Raw genomic sequence first — 20,310 nt, 5'->3', positions numbered from 1 at the left:
CAGTGCTGCTGGAGGTTTTAAACACTGTGTTCACTCACCTCCATAGGCTTGTCAGAATAGGAAGTTTTTTTAACAATATTTCGTCCCAGAAATGTTTGCGATAAACAATATTATAGTCATTTTAAGACCATTAAAAGCCACTGACATAAGGATTATAGAATAGAATAAGAAAGCAAACATACCCTTTCAGTGACAACAAAATGCAATTCACCATTTAAATATATAAAACTCTGGAAAAAATTAAGAACCCATTTCAGTTTCTGAATTTCTCTCAAATTCCAAATAAAAATATTGTCATTTAGAGCATTTATTTGCAGAAAATGAGAAATGGCTGAAATAACAAAAAAGATGCAGAGCTTTCAGAGCTCAAATAATGCAAAGAAAACAAGTTTATATTCATAAAATTTAAGAGTTCAGAAATCAATATTTGGTGGAATAACCCTGTTTTTTAACCAAAGTTTTCATGCATCTTATCATGTTCTCCTCCACCAGTCTTACACACTGCTTTTGGGTAACTTTATGCTGCTTTACTCCTGGTGCAAAAATCCAAGCAGTTCAGCTTGGTTTGATGGCTTGTGATCATCCATCTTCCTCTTGATTATATTCCAGAGGTTTTTTAATTATTTAATCAAAGAAACAAAAATCATTTTGGAGTGGTCTCTTAATTTTTTTTCCAGAGCTGTATACTTTTTTCTTCACCTACCACAGTAATGCAGCTATTGCAGCATTGGTCATTGAATGACTGGCTAAAATATGTGCAGAATGGATGCAGAAACAAAGAAGAGGTTACAATATTCTGATATGATTGTGTAGAGCAAAGAATACAGTAAGTTAAACTGTTTTGCACATTTCTAAATGCTAATAAGCTTTCTAAAGGAGTGTCTGTATAAAAACGCAGCTTAAAGAATCAACAGTCGTTATTTAGGCACACAGATGGTAGAATAAGAAGACTGATTGTCCCTTTCAGTAAAACATGTCTGAGCTCACGGTAAATCCCACTTTAATTAGCAGGAATTAAAGAGTATACATTACTGAAGATTCAAGCTCCTCAATAGAAGCAGTACAAACATATGTTTGTTGATGAAGCTCATTACACAAATACTGCTGCTTCTCCTGACTGTAAGGATATATTCATATTACAAGCCACATTGCTCAAATCGGATCTTGATGAATCACATTTACTGTAAATGTAAGCCTCACATGCTGCACAATGAAATGTGTATAAACGTCTCCTTCTTCACCAACAACAAAAAAAACTCATATTAGAGAGACGAAAGACTCGTATCTTTATAAAGGGAACTGGATGAGTTAATATTAGCAGCTCATATGTGGAGCATCTTTTGCTGGAGTGGAGAGTAAACAGCTGCTATGAAGTTCATGCTCAGGTCGAGGAGGTTGCTCAGGTGGTTTGCTTTTGCTGTTTTTGCAGCTATAGCTGCACAGCTGCTGCACCAAGAGATGTGTGGGAAGCATGTAGCGCTAATACTAATGCATAAAAGCAAAAAGACATGAATTCTAATTGACCGTTCACACTCATGTTGCATGTCTATGGATTGGATACGTATCAGATTTAGGACAACATACGAAAGTGATTTAAATTTGATTAAAAAAAATTGCATTTGGCACGTTCACATAGCCATGAAAGAAATCAGATGTAAGCCACATTGAGAAACCCCTTGAGAAACTAATCCTGTCCAGATAAGGCTCTTGACAACAGAAAAGACAGGTGCGCAACTGACTGAATACAACCTAGACACACATCAACATTCAGGCGTTGAAAAACCACTTCTACCTACTGGTACATACTGTACTTTCATTTTATCCTCAAAACAAAGCATTTACACCCTAGTCTGTCTGACTGGTGACTGATATCATTGGTATTATTATCTGTAGAATAATTACTGGGTAATAATGTTCTTTGACTATTATAGTCTGGTGTTTTAGCAGTGTGCTGTCTGATAGAAAGAAAATGTTTTCCCTGAGGTAATGTTGTATTTTCACAAAAAAAAAAAAAGATAGAGATAAAGGAAGTGTGATCCAGGTGTTAATGGGCATAGGGAATTGTGGTTAATCGAAATGCTTGTTCTGTTGTTCGGCGTTGCTGTGGACGTTGGAGTGGGTGGATGCCAGTGTTTCAGGGAGCCTCCGTGTCTATGTTACCTTCTGGCTCTCTGCCTTTAGTTAGGCTGTTTTATTCAGAACTGCCAGAGTCATTAGATAATAATCACACTCTGATAATGTTTTATATTCTCTGTTTTACATAAATCAAGTAAAAACTAATTCCATTTCTCTGCCTTTCTGTTTTCTCTATCTATCTCTTCTACATGTATCTGTTTTTTTTTTTTTTTCTGTGAAGCTGCTTCGTGACAACTTCTGCTGTAAAAAGCGCTATAGAAATTAAACTAAAGTGTAGGTTATTCACACTTGAGGTTCATGCTAAAATGTAAGATATCTGCACTGGTGTACTGATCGTCGGCCTATGTCTAAAGTGTGTCAGTTACATGCTTTGGCACTGAGGAGAACAATGACTGGCCTGTTCTTTCTCACCTCCAAACAGCTGCGCAACCAGATACAGAAGCAACACTGGAATCAACCAACCAGAACCTTCAATCCCCAGAAGAGCTGTGCTATTCCACCCACTGTGTACAGTGTACTTCAGACCCGCAGGGCTGAGAACTGGCACGGACAAATTACTTCTCTCAATGAAGATTTGAATATCCTAATAGGATAACAGCCTGCAGTTCAACAGCAGCCATCCCATCCTGCCAGAGGCTAGCGAACAGGAGCCAAGCCCCAGAGAGAAGGGCACGGACTGGGAACCGTGTGAATGAACAGAACGATACGACTGCCCCTAATACACTGACAAAAATAGCATACTGAACCTTTATCTCATTAAAATGTGCTCATTGTTTTCAGATGAACAGAATATGTAACAATATCACAACTGTGTGTATTGTAATATTTTGTGTGGAAATATGTTAAAGATAAATTATATTGCAAGGTACAAAAATATGCACTTGTCCAACCAAATCATTGAATTCAGGTGTTCCAATCACTCATCCATGTCCACAGGTGTGTAATAATTAAAAAGCAGCAGCTAGGCATGCTGGGATTGCTTCTACCAACCTTAAATCAGTGAAAGAATGGGTCTCAGGCTCTCAGGAGCTCAGTGAACTCCAGCACTGTGGTACCGTGTGATAGGATGCAGCACCTGTGCAGCAACAAGTCCAGTCGTGAAATTTCACAACTCAATACTAAACATTCCACAGCCAACTGTCAGTGATATTATAACACAGTGGAAGAGACTCAGAATGACAGTAAAAAAAGCAGAGTTTCTCACATTTTACACTTTATTTTACATTATATTTCTTTGCAGACATTGTACATCCAGGTCTTGTCAACTTTTTTTTTATAAATATATGCTCACCACCAAAGTATTGGAACAGTAAGGCTGATCTCTGTATTTCTGCTGTAGACTGAAAACATTTGTGTTTGGAATTAATGATAAATATGAGACAAAAGATCACAATTTTCAGCTTTTATTTTTCAGGTATTTCCATCTGGCTCTGATACACAGTTTCAGCGCCTTCTGACTGAATAATATGTGTCTTTCAGGTGTATTTTGTTCTCTTTTTGTGTTGATCTTTTGTCTCACATTCATATTTTAAGGTCAAACCCAAATGTTTTCAGTCTACAGAAGAAATAAAGAGATTGGCCTCACTGTTCCAATTAGTTTGGAGGGAAATGTACATCCTGGGCTCAGAGGCATCTGAGATAAACAGAGATAAAATCACACACACAGAAAAAAATGATGAGTATAATTTACTTTCGTAAAGTAAACTTTACTCGTAACTTTCTGCATTTGCTTTTTTAACTAAATTTAATTTCAGATAAATTTAACTTCAACTCGGTTTCAATACTTAAATGTTACATAGAGTAAATTAGTGAACTTCAGTCAATCCTTTCTTTTAGTAAACTTTACTTAATTTCTGCATACAATATTACCTAATTACAATTACTTCATGTATACAATATTACTCAAATACTTTATGATACCTAATATATTATAATTTTGAAATTGTAAATATTTTTAGTTAAAACACATTCAAACATTTACATAATCTCAAAGATTTATTTTGTAAACAGGATGGCCTGTATGTATGTATTACACATGTTGTGTAATATGTGTGTTTTAACTAATTTTTTATTTTTTATTTTATATTTTATTTATTTTTGTAATATATTATGCATCATAAATTATTTGAGTAATATTGTATAAATTAAGTAATTATAATGAGGTAATATTGTATGCAGAAATTAAGTAAAGAAAGGATTGACTGAAGTTCAGTTCACTTATTTACTCTATGTAACATTTAAGTCTTGAACACGAGTTGAAGTTACTTAAATGTATCTGCAATTAAAGAAAGTTAAGAAAGTTGCTAAAAAAATGTAAAGTAAATTTTACACATAATTTTTTTCAGTGCAGTAAAAACATGTACTGTTTCCAGAAAAATCAGTACTCTGAAGACTAAAAGTCCAAAAGTCTGGCATGGAATTGTGTGTTAGTACATTTCTGTTTCAAAGCAATAAAGCATACAATTACACTGAGATCTCAGAGGAACATCTGCTGCCTTCACGACCACTATTAGATCTTTTACAGGATCATTACAAAGGCTGGAAGTGGCTGCCTGAAGACCTGACCTACTGACCCAAACTTTACAAATGTTATAATGACCTGTTGAACAACTTCAGAACAACATTACAAAATAGCAGTGGATACCGTCACTACCACATCCCATCATGTGGGAAACTGGGGTTTAATTCCTGGTCTGGATGACTATGCTGTGCTATACCAAAAAGAGTCCTTAACCAAGACTGCTGATACTACACTGGCTCAACCTTGTAATATAAGTAACCTTATAAATCGCTCTGAATAAGAGCATCAACTAAAACAATGTAAATGTAAAAGAATTTGCAGGTCACAGTGGTTACATCAGTACTATATTACAATATCAGAAGCAGATGGAGATGAATAAGCTCTCTCCACTACATAAGACGTGTTTGCAGGAAAAATAGAGAACGCTTTGCAAAGCTGTCATAACTTTTTTTGAATGTGCTGAAGGCCTGAAAATCATGACTGGATACATTTTAACAAATTACAGTAATTGTAGTTGAACATGGGAATCATTAAATGTCTGTCTGCTTCTGCTTTATACTGTCAAATAAGTGTAAGAAACATTTTTACTGATGCATTTTAATTTTTTATTTGCATATTCCATCCTGTCTTAACTTTTTTTCTGATTTGAACAAAAAACAGCAATATTTGTTAAAAAATTCATTTAAATTCACTCTTTCAAACTCTAAAAAACAAAACTCTCCTTTGAACAGCTGTTTTTTTTAAACTTTAATCAACACTTAATTTTTGCAGTATAGACTGAAAAATTAATAACTTATAATTGAGATGATTGTGAACGGATGCAGATTAACTGTTGTAGGCTGAATATTAGTTTTTTAACTATTTAGTATTTTAGTTATTTAGTTATCTAGTATTCAGCGGTGTACTGTAAATGAGAATGTGTTTCCAGTGGTTAAATAAAGGTAAAGACCGGTTTGTGGCAGACAGTTTATCTGACCCCATACTCTCTGCTAATTGGCTTGCTGGCTGACTGGGTCAGAAGGATAGTTAAGGTCTGGGTCATCACACTGCAGTACATCATTGAGGGCAATGACTGCAATTCTCCAAACACATTTTAACTTCTTAATTTGATCAATCAGAAAATCTTCTAACTTCATGACTCAATAAAAATGTGTGCAGAACTTCAGTTTGACGTGTGTCAGTGGGACGGTGGTGAGTGACGTGTCGGAAACTGTCGGGATCTTGAATAGGTAATCCCTTTCTTTTCTTTGTTTAGCACACGGCGTGGAGCTTCTGAAAGCTGTTAATTGAAAGGCACAGCACAGAGTCACTCTCTGAACGCTCTGCCGCCTCGCTTCAAATTGCACAGCCACTGCAGGGACTAAACAATCACCCCGATCAATACTTATCAGACTGAAGAACACAAGCTCAGAGCTGCAGGAGTAACCTACCCAACTGTTCACCAACACTGCCAGAGGATACAACAGAATATACTGCTTATAATACATATACAGTGTATATCAGGGGTGTACAAACTTTTTTTGTTGGGGGCCAGAAGGAGAAATATATTTGAAGTCACGGGCCACAGACTAATAAAACAAATAATGAAATATACCACTTTAAATAATACATTTTCCTGATTATTTCATTTACACACCATTTTACTTGACTTACTATCTTTATCTTTGACAGTGTTGTGTAAACTAAGATTTTTCAAATTTATGTTTAATTTCATGATGTCTCTTAATATTAAACTCCTTAATTACGGCAAATTTTAGACTCTTTGGCCCGTTTTTCTGTGCTAGAAATGCGCACCCTCTCCGCTTTTAGACTCTTTTGCCCTGTTTTTCTGCGCTAGAAATGCACACTCTCTCCGCTTTTAGACTCTTTTGCCCATTTTTCTGCGCTACAAATGCGCACTCTCTACGCTTTTAGACTCTTTGGCCTGTTTTTTTGCGCTAGAAATGCGCACTCTCTCCGCTTTTAGACTCTTTGGCCCGTTTTTCTGTGCTAGAAATGCGCACTCTCTCCGCTTTTAGACTCTTTGGCCCATTTCTGACACCTAGCGTTCAAACTTTGAATCTCACATTATAAAAACCTGCTTAACAGCGGGCCAACTTTCATTCTATTTCTAAAATACCTCGCGGGCCGCTCCAAAACAGGAAACGGACCGCAAATGGTCCGCGGGCCGTAGTTTGGACACCCCTGGTGTATATCATATAACAACTATACTTTCTCTACAGTGCTTTTTTAATATAATTTTGCTAGTTTGAAACATGCCATCAGCTTATGGCTGTACAGGAAAAGAAAGATAACTCTGAAAGAAAGAGAAAACTCTGAGAACTTTCTCAGTCGGAGTTTCAACTTGCCATAGGAGAAAATCCTCCTTTTCCCATAAGTATTAGAGTCAGAAAGGAGAGATAACAGTGTAAAGGGAGGAGATGAGGATGTGGAGCATTGTTGGGATGTCAGATTAGAATGGGGAGGTGCTTTAGGCATGCTAATATGCATAAAAAATGTATAATGCTAAATGACATCCTAACTAGTATCAAAACTGGCAACATCAACCCTTATTTTAAAGTGGCATGAGATCTCGCGAGATTAAAACGTGACGATATTTCTCGTCAAGCTTAAACCTGTATCGCGAAAAAAAAAACACAGTAGATGAGCTCCGCGGTACAGTTAAAAAGCTCCGCGCGACAGCAGGTAAGCTCCGCGGTACAGTTAAAAAGCTCCGCGTGACAGTAGGTAAGCTCCGCGGTACAGTTAAAAAGCTCCGCACGACAGTAGGTAAGCTCCGCGGTACAGTTAAAAAGCTCCGCGCGACAGTAGGTAAGCTCCGCGATACAGTTAAAAAGCTACGCGCGACAGCAGGTAAGCTACGCGGTACAGTTAAAAAGCTCTGCGCGACAGTAGGTAAGCTCCGCGGTACAGTTAAAAAGCTCTGCGCGACAGTAGGTAAGCTCCGCGGTACAGTTAAAAAGCTCCGTGCGACAGTAGGTAAGCTCCGCGATACAGTTAAAAAGCTCCGCGCGATAGCAGGTAAGCTCCGCGGTACAGTTAAAAAGCTCAGCGCAACAGTATGTGAGCTCCGCGTGACAGTAGGTAAGCTCCGCGGTACAGTTAAAAAGCTCCGCACGACAGTAGGTAAGCTCCGCGGTACAGTTAAAAAGCTCCGCGCGACAGTAGGTAAGCTACGCGGTACAGTTAAAAAGCTCTGCGCGACAGTAGGTAAGCTCCGCGGTACAGTTAAAAAGCTCTGCGCGACAGTAGGTAAGCTCCGCGGTACAGTTAAAAAGCTCCGTGCGACAGTAGGTAAGCTCCGCGATACAGTTAAAAAGCTCCGCGCGATAGCAGGTAAGCTCCGCGGTACAGTTAAAAAGCTCAGCGCAACAGTATGTGAGCTCCGCGTGACAGTAGGTAAGCTCCGCGGTACAGTTAAAAAGCTCCGCACGACAGTAGGTAAGCTCCGCGGTACAGTTAAAAAGCTCCGCGCGACAGTAGGTAAGCTACGCGGTACAGTTAAAAAGCTCTGCGCGACAGTAGGTAAGCTCCGCGGTACAGTTAAAAAGCTCTGCGCGACAGTAGGTAAGCTCCGCGGTACAGTTAAAAAGCTCCGTGCGACAGTAGGTAAGCTCCGCAATACAGTTAAAAAGCTCCGCGCGATAGCAGGTAAGCTCCGCGGTACAGTTAAAAAGCTCAGCGCAACAGTATGTGAGCTCCGCACAACAGTAGGTGAGCTCCGCGCTACAGTTAAAAAGCTCAGCGCGACAGTAAGTTTTAAATTTAGGAGACAAAAAAAAACACAAACCCTAGGCTTAATATGACTGGTTGTGGTTTGCACTTATTGTTTGCACTATATAAGACCTAGAAAAGTTTTATTTATTTATTTTTTTCTTATTCTTATTTCTATTTCTTATAGAATCAATGTGTGAGAGAAACCAGTCTGTTAAGTTTGCGTTATATGATTTTGTCAAATAAAACTCTAGTTTTCAAGCCATTTTTCATTTTTGACGCTTTCTTTAAAATGTTATTTTTAAATCTTGTCTCTTCTCGTTCTCGTGAACCCAGTATCGTGTCTCGTCTCATGATATTAGTGTCTCGTCACACCCCTAGTTACCGGATATATTTAGTTTTGACAACAGTGTGAAATTAAGGAACAAACAATATTATTATTTAAATAACCTATTGGTTCTATCCAATGAGTGATATGCATTCCTAGAGGTCCTATCACTAGTGATGCCCCAACACCAGGAGGGTGAAGACTAGCACATGCCTCCTCCGATACAGGTGAAGTCAGACTCCGCCTCTTTTAAAACTGCTGAGTAGCATCACAGCGCACTCGGAGGAAAGCGCAGCGACACAGTGACGCCTTGTGCCGATCCACATCACCCTAGGAGTGATGAGGAGAAAGAGCACCATCTACAGTACCCACCCAGAGAGAACAAAAACAATTGTGCTCTCTCAGGGCTCCGGTAGCTGATGGCAAGTTGCATGAACAGGATTCAAACCAGCAAAAAAAATTAAAATTTATTAAAATTCATTCTTTCCAGCTGTTACAAAAAAAAAGCATATTTTGATTCTGTGCTTTTAAGACTGACATAAAAAAACGACCTCTTCTTTGACTGTAGTTCTTTTTTGACTACAATCTACACTCAAAATACAGTGTAGACTGAAAAATTAATAACTTATAATCAGAGGTGGAAACATTTACTCAAGTTACTGTAATTGAGTAGATTTTATAAGTAATTTATAATTTTGAAAGTAGTTTTTAAAATAGGTAATTTTACTTTTACTAAAGTACATTCTGACACAAGTAATTTACTTTGCTCCCCGTTACTGAGTAAAAAATATTAATTGGCGCGGATGCGCCGGCACATGGAATAACGAGGCAATAACATCTTCATGCAATGCAAAATGTGTCCAGCTTTCAAAATTTCCACATCAAACCTGCTATCATTAAACAATCTGCTTGAATGTAAAAAAAAATAACATGTAAATAGCAGTTAAAGCACAGCAATGGCAAGTTAAAAAATAATAATGAACTGTAAAACTATAAAAATACAGTTTATAGTCACATATATGATCATAACCTTTTAACAGTAAAGAAAAAAAACGGATCATAGAAACCTATACCACTTGTTCTTGAAAATATTTTATGCGCTGGTCTGAACAAATACTGCCTGAAAAAAACAAATTATTATGTGGAATAATAATTCATTAAAAAACGATTTAATTTATGATTTGTTTTTACTTTTTTACATAAAATAATTAAAAGTAACTGTAACCTTTACTCAAAGTAATTTTAAATTGAGTACTTTTTACTTTTACTCGAGTAGATTTTTAGATGGGTACTTTTACTTTTACTTGAGTAGAATTTTAGCAAAGTAAAGGTACTTTTACTCAATTACAATTTTTCAGCACTTTTTCCACCTCTGCTTAAAATTGAGCTAAATGTGAACAGATGCAGATTAACTGTTGTAGGCTGAATATGTGGATATAAATTACATGGTCAAAAGTATTGATATATCTACTCAATAATGGAGTCAGTATTTCTCTATAGGAAGGGACTAGACAAGCTGTATGTGTATGTGTGTGAATTTGCACATCTGTGTCAACAATGGGTGCAGCTTAAAATACCTAACTGCTGCTTTCATATGAATGGGGTCTTCACAAACCTTTGAAATCATGATAGTATAGTATATAGTATATGCAAATAAAATGGCTTTTGCCACAAAAGTAAACACTGAATTCAAAACAGGTGGTTTGTGTAGCATAATTTCCATATTTCCACTGATTCTTTGTACCTTGTATCTCCAAAACATAGAAAGCAGCTTAACAAGGGAAGAAAAAAAAATAATTCTAATTTTGGAGCTTTTGCCAAGAATTTTAACAATAAAATAACATAAAAACATGACACAATCCTGCAATTAATAATTGAGGTTAACCAATAACAGTGCCTCACTCCCTTCACCCACTACACTGCAAGCTTTTCATATGGGTCATTAAGTTCTTCCCTTCCTCAGTGTTTTACTGAATTAAGCCCAGCTGTGAGATCTGGCGTCCCAAACCCACTCACTCCAGCTCACCTCACACACCTATCACTTACCCAACCTCATACCAACAGAGCCACACTGGCCTTCTTAAACAGGGATGACTAAAGCTGTACCTATCCCCACTGTTAACCCTTGTGTGGTGTTCATATTTTTGTTACTCGTTTACTTTGTTACTTGTATTTAATTCAGCAAAATTAAGCAATTTTACATTAAAATGCTTTACATATGCTGCTTCACCTAAATTGCAAGCAATATAAACAGCTTACATGGTTAGTATTTGCCCTTTACCTTTCTTATGTTACATTTCTTTCAAAAGTGCTACTCTCTTTTTAATTAGTTTTTTAATAAAAATGTAAAAGAAAATGAATTAAACTCAAGATATGAGTAGAAAATTTGTTTAGTTTCAAATTTACAAATGAAGTAATGTTTATTTAGCCCTTGGCAAAACATACTGTATGTAATATAAGTGTGTAGAGGGGGGGGGGGGTGTACAGTGTGTGTTTATCGAACATGTGTTTTGATATGTTTTTTTCACAAAAAATGAGCCAATGCCAATGAGTTTGAGTTAGAAAAAATATTTTTTTAGTATCATTTGATGAAAAATGAAAACGGGTCTCACAGACCCGAACACCACACAAGGGTTAATGCAAGTCAAGTCAGGAGGCTTTTACTGTCTTTACATCTGAGTACAGGTACACAGTGCAACGACAATGTAACAACATTACAATAGAAAAACACAAAGTGCAAACGTGCAACAAATCTGCAACATAGAAATATAACACTACAATAAATACAACAGATACGAGACAATTAACAGAAAGGACAGTGCAACATGAATAAGGTGCAAATGAAATGTGCATACACTCAAAATATGATGAGTAAAATTTACTTTAAAAAAGTTTCACTACTTTCTGCATTTGCTTTTTTTAAGTAAATTTAATTTCAGATAAATTTAAGTAAACTCAAATCAGTTTCAAGACTTAAATGTTACATACAGTAAATTAGTGAACTGAACTTCAGTCAGTCCTTTCTTTTAGTGAACTTTACTTAATTTCTGCATACAATATTACCTAATTACAATTATTAATTTATACAATATTACTCAAATAATTTATGATACGAAATATATTATAATTTTGTTAAAACACACATATTACACTGTCTCAACACATGGATGGAATGTAATAAATTCTTTTTATTATACTAAACATGCCATCCATGTGTTGAGACAGTGAGACCTGGTCTGTTCACAAAATAAATCTTTGAGATTATGCAAATATTTAAATGTGTTTTAACTATGTTTTAACTAAAAATATTTAAATTTCAAATTTCAGAAATTTCAGGAATTATAATATATTATGTATCATAAATTATTTGAGCAATATTGTATAAATTAAGTAATTGTAATTAGATATTATTGTATGCAGAAATTAAGTAAAGGGTACTAAGAGAAAGGGTTGATTCAGTAAAAATAAATTAAGTGACGTCTACTAAAGTTCAGGTCACATATTTACTCTATGTAACATTTAAGTCTTGAAACTAAGTTGAAGTTACTTAAATTTATCTGAAATTAAATTTACTTTAAAAAAGCAAATGCATAAAGTTGCGAAATTTTTTAAAAGTAAATTTTACTAATCATTTTTTCAGTGCAGGCAAGTTTTCACATTGATGGTAAGTGAGGGTTGGACACACACACACACACACACACACACACACACACACACACACATAGACTGGGGCAGCCTTTAGGAGCTTACATAGATTCCTCTAGATAAGCCTGCTGTTTAGGAAAACTGTAATTTACATATTCCTGTTGACTCATTTGCCTATTTTTAGTACTTTAGACTCTGTCTGTGTGACGTTTTCACCAGATCAATATCCTGTTTAATATGGAAATGCAGTAAACAGTGGTTTAAGCTCAGTACGCTAACGGCTCAGTATGCTAACGGCTCGGTTGATCTGGTTGCTGCTCTGCTATGTTAACTCAGAGGTCAGTGGGTCTGCGGCTCAAAAAGCAGAGCAATGTAAATCTGGACAGCAGTTTGGGACATAGGCTGAGACATATGGCATATCATGTGCTGTCCTCACAGCGGGCCGAGTAAGAAGATTAGCTCGGGCTTTAGTGATACTTAAATACAATGTTTTCTATTAGTCTGATGTTAAGATGGGATGGGGGCTTGGGAAGAAATGTCTTCTAAACTGCACAAGATCTACTGGACTCACTTAAAATTTCTGTATGATTTAATTGTTAAGATTGAAAAAATAGTAATTTAGAGAAAGATCTGATGTGAACTGGAAAGTTTGCAGAAAGAATAAAGACCTGGATGCACTACAGGACTTTTAAAGCGGGAGAAGATTATAAACAGACTGCACACAGTACACTTCAACACTGTTTATTACCATATTTTTCACACTATCAGGCGCACCGGATTACTATCAATGATTCGCACTATTAATAAATGTTTTTTTTTTTTTTTTCGGGTCTATCAGACGCGCTGGATTATAAAGTGCATTATGTGACACTAGTAATGTTGTCCTTCTAATTCAGCAGGTCTCTCCGCTGGGTGATGAGACCTGTAAAGCTACGCTTAAAAATATAAACAAAACTATAATTCTTAAAAAAAAAATTAAAGTCAAACAAGCATTGGATGTTTATCTACACAAATTTCTCTCCTGAAACTGTTTATTTGGTAGAGTTAAGTGCTTTCGTTTATTTTCAGTAAGCTTAGATTTCCAGATTTCCACTAAGGCTGGGTGCAGCAGCATTAGCACTAGCAGCTAACCGCTAGTGCTATCCATGGTTAGCGGCTAATGCTGCCCGACAGTGGTCAGGTGAGTCAGGGCCAATATTAGCTAGCGGTTTTTCCCATGTAGCTTGTTTTAACATGGTAAACATGTAGACTACAGTCTGATAATAACCACCTATGAACGGGTAGCTAATACTGCTTCAGTCTCTGTGCTGGAGAACTAAACTTAAACTCCTGTATAACATTTTACTTCAGCAAAGTGGCTTCACTGCTCCTTAATACCTGACTGGTAAAATTCATACATAAGGTGCACCAGATTATAAGGCGTACTGATGATTTTTGGGAACATTAAAGGATTTAAATGTGCCTTTAAGTGCAAAAAATATGGTACCAATTTTTATAGAATCTGAACCAATAAAGAGCACACACTGCACGACTGGGCTTAATACACTACACCATGATACATGATACATTTACACACCACCATGCACATGACTCCTGTTACCTAAGGAGATTTAGATGCCAACGTGGAGGTACATGAGCTTGCTGCAGTTGTTGTTTGTGCTGCTATTTGTGCAGAAGCAAAAAAAAAACGATATCAAATGTTGTTGGCCTCGTTTTAAATTTCTGGGCCCTCAGAATTCTACCAATAAAGTGTGGAGCTACTTTGAGATTGTAAATATTTTTTTTTGCATGGGCAATGCCATGCCCCTATCGCTAGCTATTGTAAGTCTGTTGGGATCATCAGCTAAAACCACTGTATTTTAGAATGCTGGGGAGAATGTAGGTGGGATATTCAAGGAAAATCTGTACTCCATACAGCTCAAGTCCATTTCACACCAGATTTCTCCTTTAAACTTGTTGAAAAAAACAAACAATAACATATGTACAGGAGCTGTCCAAAACATAGGAAACCACAGTAATTGCTCATACAGAACACTGTTCAGGGCTCAGTAATTGACCCCTAAACTGAAGGGGTCAGATGGTTCTGGTATTCTGTGGAGACTGATCACCTTATTTACTAGGGGTGTCACGATTCTTTAAATCCTCGATTCGCTTTTATTTCCGGGTCACGGTTCGATTCAATTCTAGATTTTCTTTTTTCTTTTTTTTACAGCAGAGAGGCCTATGCCAGTTTTAGATTAGTCTATGGTCAGTCATTGGTTTGATTCATCAAATTTACAATATCTTATTTTAAAAGGTGGGCTTGATATAAGTGATGCAAAGTGATACAAGTGATCTGTAATACACCACATTAGGCACTAATGGTAGCAGCAGTGTGCACTATTACAACAGCAATGTGCAACATAAAATACATAATAAATAAAATACAGGAACAGTCATGTACAAAATAATAGAACAATTAGAGCCTTAACAAACTGAACTCTATCCTACTATAACAGTTAGCGTGTTGTGCCATTTGCGTAGCCCGCGTGCTTGCGCAGCTTAGAGGGAGGGATCGCCAATCCTCTTTTTGACTTCGAGGCTCGAAACCATGACATAATTTTAATCGATTTCGATGAAATATCGAAATCGTGACAACCCTAATATTTACATACTTTATTATATGTGAGTAAGTATATATAATATATATCTGATTTGTAGTTTGCACAAAACAAAAAAAAAAATAAAAATAAAAAATAAAATAAAATAAGGCTACACACGTTCAAATAGTATGCGTTACTTTTAACTAGAGATGGTTATATTTTTATTTGTATAATTTTCACTAATAATAGCAGTGAAACTTCATATAATCACTTCATATACAGTCACAGAGCCTCTCTGTTCTTCTGAGTTTGTTAAGCACAACTGATGATCCTGAACTGAAAGCGATAGTGCTGTACTCACGAAACTAACAGAGGAGTTTGCAAACCACCGCTTAGCTTTAAAACGCTGCAGGCCAGGCCGTGTTTCACCTGGAGATTACAGACTACAGCATGAATCTCACATTTCAGCCTCTACAAATATTAAAATAAATGTGAAAGAAACCACAGACCTGCAGCCTGTGACTAGCATAAATATTATCTAAGCATAAAAGCAGGTAAGCTCAGTTGAATGGCAGGACAATGCTAAACTTTGAGCAAATCTGGGCTAATCTTTCTGAAAAATGAAACAAGGACAAGCAATGCTCTAATTAAACTAAGAAAACCAACTGGCAATGTTCTTATGAATGGTTTATTTATTCTACTGTATTAATAATATTCTTTAAGCCATTTTTCCACTGAAATTGAAAGACAAACAAATGCTCCTTAAGTTACATTACATTACATTACATTACATTTGGCAGATGCTTTTGTCCAAAGCGACTTACAATAGTCAAGTACAATGTAAAATAAGTTTAAAGGTAAAAACAACTTTGGATAGGGATAAAAGGAGGTCAAAGGGGAATAATAGGATAGAGGAGTGAAGGAGGGGAAGAAGGAAATGAGGTTAGAAGTTGTTAGTTTGTTAGAGGTGTTAGGAGAGTAAGTGCTCTTCGAAGAGCTCTGTCTTCAGGAGTTTATTAAAGATAGTGAGAGATTCTCCTGATCTGGTAGTAGAAGGTAGTTAGTTAGAGGTGTTAAGAGAGTAAGTGCTCTTTGAAGAGCTCTGTCTTCAGGAGTTTATTAAAGATAGTGAGAGATTCTCCTGATCTGGTAGTAGAAGGTAGTTAGTTAGAGGTGTTAGGAGAGTAAGTGCTCTTTGAAGAGCTCTGTCTTCAGGAGTTTCTTAAAGATAGCGAGAGATTCTCCTGATCTGGTAGTGGAAGGTAGTATGTTCCACCATTGGGGAACTCTGTATGAGAACAGTCTGGATTGCTTTGTGTGAGTGTTTGGCAAAGCGAGGCGACGTTCATTGGAGGAGCGCAGCGGCCGGGAGGTAGCGTAAGCCTTCAGGAGTGATCAGTGCAGGTAGGAAGGAGCCAGTTCTGTCATCACCTTGTAGGCGATTGTAAGAGCTTTGAATTTGAAGCTCTTACAATTCAAATTCAAATTCAAAGTTAAACGGTATTGGTTTATGCAGCTCTTGATTCTTTATAACCTTTTGAGTGGTAATTAAAAGATAATAAATGTAAATGCATAAACTCTGATATACTTACAATCTTTTTACTTTTTTAAAATAAATATTAATCCTGACAGAAGACTATCAACCGTAACATTATGGCCACATCCCTGTTTCTACCCCCATGGGAACCTATGTAATTTTGCAGGTCCACTGATCATTTAGGGCACTTTGTAGTTCTATAATGATTACAGATTGATTGTAGTCCTGTATCTGTTTCTATGTATACTTTATTACTTTCCTCTTTTCATCCTGTTCTTTAATACTCAGAACCCCACAGGATAGAAAACCACCACAGAGAACTGCAGTGATTAGCACTGATTAGCATGGGGGTGGTGTATGAGGTGTGTGTTGAGCTGGTACAGTGAGTGGATCAGATGCAGCAGAGCTGCTGGAGGTTTTAAACACTGTGTTTAATCATCACTCACTGTCATCCACTCCACTATTACACACTCCTTCCTACAGCTGAAACACCCTGTAGATAAAGTAAAGTCAGAGACAGAAGATCTGAATCTGTTGCTGAGTCAGTTTACAGTGTTCATCATCCCCTAGTGCTTCATCAGTGATTACAGGATGCTGTTGATGGCTTTGTCCTCAGCTGAGCAGAGACTCTGAGGTGTTTAAAACTCCAGCAACACTGCTGTATCTGATCCACTTGCACCAGCACAACACACACTAACACCTCATACACCACCATGCTTGGTAGTGTTGCTGTTTAAGGCAGCTAGTTTAGAAATGATTAAGGACCCCCTCCTTCCATTTTTCATATTCTGGCTGTCCTGGGAGGGAAGCCCAACATAACACTTAAGCCTTGTCCTAAAAAAATATCCCAGGGCCTTAAAACAAAAGCTGCTAATCTTCAGCTCCAATAATAAGGTCATTTTTTTGGGTTAGGGATTATAAGCAAGAAAAAAATGACAAGACCTATTGATAGCAAAACAATGTGGTCACCACTTTATTTGAAGGGTACCTACAATACACAAGGGCTTCACAACACATAATACTCAAAATTATCATTAAATCAGTCAATCCGAAACATTTCAAGTCTCAAAGATCATAAAAATGTTATTATGGATGAAACTGGCACTCATCAGGACCACCCCAGGACACTTTTAAGTTACTACATGATTCCTTATGTGTTCCTTCATAGTCTGGATCACTTTACTATTCATTTAATATTTAGGAAAAACAGAAAAACATTGAATTTAAAGTGTTTCCAAACTTTTGACTGTATGTACTGTATGTTATTCAATGCTTATGGATGTGTTATGAAGCCTCTATGTAGGTAGCCTTCTAATGAATTTGTATTGACTTCCTAGAACAACTAGTAATCCCTAGTGCCTGGATATGGGCAGTAGTAAAAACAGTGCAGAATTCACTTGAAATAATGAAACTCATTCTTTGTTGTTGGCCTGAATTTGTTAATCAAATGAATGACTCAGATAAAAAGATTTAACCAAACTAAAAGCTGAGAGGTTCTGAGCGCTTTTTTAAACATTTGAACAGGAGCTGATAATATTCCTCACAGGTATTAATATTTTCAGGACGCTGTGTTTATCCGAGCTGATATCTGCTCCAAACCAAAGACTCGCTAAAGGTGCCCAAATCCACTCTGTTCCTGAACGCTGCATCCAGTGTCTCAGAAACAGAGAGATTAATGACTGGAGAAGAGCATCTCTACCACCACTCTGAACCATCATACCACCACTTTCCATCCACAGCAGCTCCCAGCTCTCCCACAGCCTGTTACTGCTGTACACATGCCAGATCTGCAAAACATCATCTCTAATCTACACTTTTGTCTTCAGCAGTGCAAGAGGAGAGGATCTACTGCAGAGGATCTACGAGACTAGGGGTGTGCTATATCTTAGTAAGCACAATGTATTGTGACACAGTAATATTGTGATTAAATAATTCATATCATGATTACAGTGATATTCTGCATTTGCAGCACTCTACATTGTGTTTGACAATTTCATGGTATTTTTGTATAACTTTAGAATTGCAATTGTTTTGTTACATTATATGATTTTTATGTTACATTACATCATTGCATATTTTGTTTCTATTGAAACAAACAATCAGTCAAAAAAATCAGTCAGCATTAACATATCTGTTGAGAACTTTATTCATCTAACAGTATCAATGAATGTGGGATTACTATTTCGCAAACAACAGGCCACTATTTCACTTTCTATTTATGTGTTGTAAACACTTATTTATGTTTTTTTAAGTATTTGCATGATGAATAAACTCGTTTATAAAGTATTTGTCAGACCTTCATAAAAATCCTTATGTTAAAGTGGTATCCCTTTGTCCAACTTGTCCAAAAAAATTGGTTAAAACCCTCATGATTTCATATTTTTAAAAATATGTTTTCAGATTTGCATCTTGCAACAAAAATATGATGTTATAATGCAACCTACATTTTTTATAAGATTCAACCACATAAAAATCCACAATTTTTCATTTTCAATTCATTTTTATAACTAAAAGCTTTGACCCTGTGTTCTGATTTTGTGCTCTGGCCCTGTGCTCTAATTCTATGCTCTGACTCTGTCCTTTAAAGCTGTGCTCTAAGTCTATGCTCTGACTCTGTCCTTTAAAGCTGTGCTCTAAGTCTATGGTCTGACTCTCTCCTTTAAAGCTGTGCTCTAACTCTATGCTCTGACTCTGTCCTTTAAAGCTGTGCTCTAAGTCTATGCTCTGACTCTGTCCTTTAAAGCTGTGCTCTAAGTCTATGGTCTGACTCTCTCCTTTAAAGCTGTGCTCTAACTCTATGCTCTGACTCTGTCCTTTAAAGCTGTGCCCTAACTCTATGCTCTGACTCTGTCCTTTAAAGCTGTGCTCTAAGTCTATGCTCTGACTCTGTCCTTTAAAGCTGGGCTCTAACTCTATGCTCTGACTCTGTCCTTTAAAGCTGGGCTCTAACTCTAGGCTCCAACTTTTTCCTTTGACTCTAACCTCTGACTTTGTGCTCTGAATCTCTGCTCTGACTCTATGCCCTGACCCTATGCTCTGACGCTGTGCTCTGACTCTATGCTTTGACCCTGTGCTCTAACTCTATGCTCGGAAACCGTGCTATTACCCCGTGCTCTAACCCCGTGCTCTTACCCTGTGCTCTGACTCTCTGCTCTTACCCTGTGCTCTGACTCTTTTCTCTGACACTGTTTTCTCACTCTGTGCTCTGACCCCGTGCTCTCACTCTGGGCTTTGACCCTGTGCTGTAACTCTATGCTCTGGGCTCTGACTCTGCTCTGACCCTGTGCTCCGACTCTGTGTTTTTAAGCCTGGTTAAGTGGAGAGAATTTAAGGAAGCGTTGTAATGCAGGATCGTAAGGGGTCCTTGTTATTGCTTAAATGCTTATTTGCATTATCAGATGCTTTTACTTCACAACAGATAGAGTAGATAGCAGATGGGACAGCAGCATGTGAACTGATCATAAATTGATACCTCAGGGGACAGCTTGAAAAGCCCATTGTTAAACCTTTAGAAACAGGAATATTGAAAAATATACCCTGATATGACAAAAATCCTAGAACAGGAAGTAGTATCATATGTTCCATGACTTTTGCCTGCTGTTCACCATCAACAATTTATTTAACAGTAAATGAATAGCAAATAAGTGTTGTTATTTTACATAGTGTTACTAATCAAATTATACTGGACATGGTAAACTAAAATACAGCACATATCAGAGGACTACAGCAGTAATAAGTAAAATGTTTTGGTTGCACTCTCTTTAAAGGTTAGGTACAGTCCATAGCGGATTCATAACACATTTATAAGCATTGAATAATTTATTTAAAAAGCAGTATGTAGATATTT

General features: G+C 36.9%; 1 protein-coding gene across 3 annotated transcripts in view; it reads right to left on the bottom strand.

Annotated features, from left to right (window-relative positions):
* The window catches only part of myo7ab (myosin VIIAb), an 81,327-nt gene that overhangs the window by 59,232 nt on the left and 1,785 nt on the right, over nucleotides 1-20,310 (bottom strand). The gene's annotated exons all lie outside the window — the stretch shown is intronic.

This window comes from Astyanax mexicanus, chromosome 17, assembly GCF_023375975.1.
Source record: "Astyanax mexicanus isolate ESR-SI-001 chromosome 17, AstMex3_surface, whole genome shotgun sequence".
NCBI lineage: Eukaryota > Metazoa > Chordata > Actinopteri > Characiformes > Acestrorhamphidae > Astyanax > Astyanax mexicanus.
The sequence above is the reverse complement of the archived record's forward strand: the minus strand, read 5'-3'. Positions and strand labels throughout refer to the sequence as shown.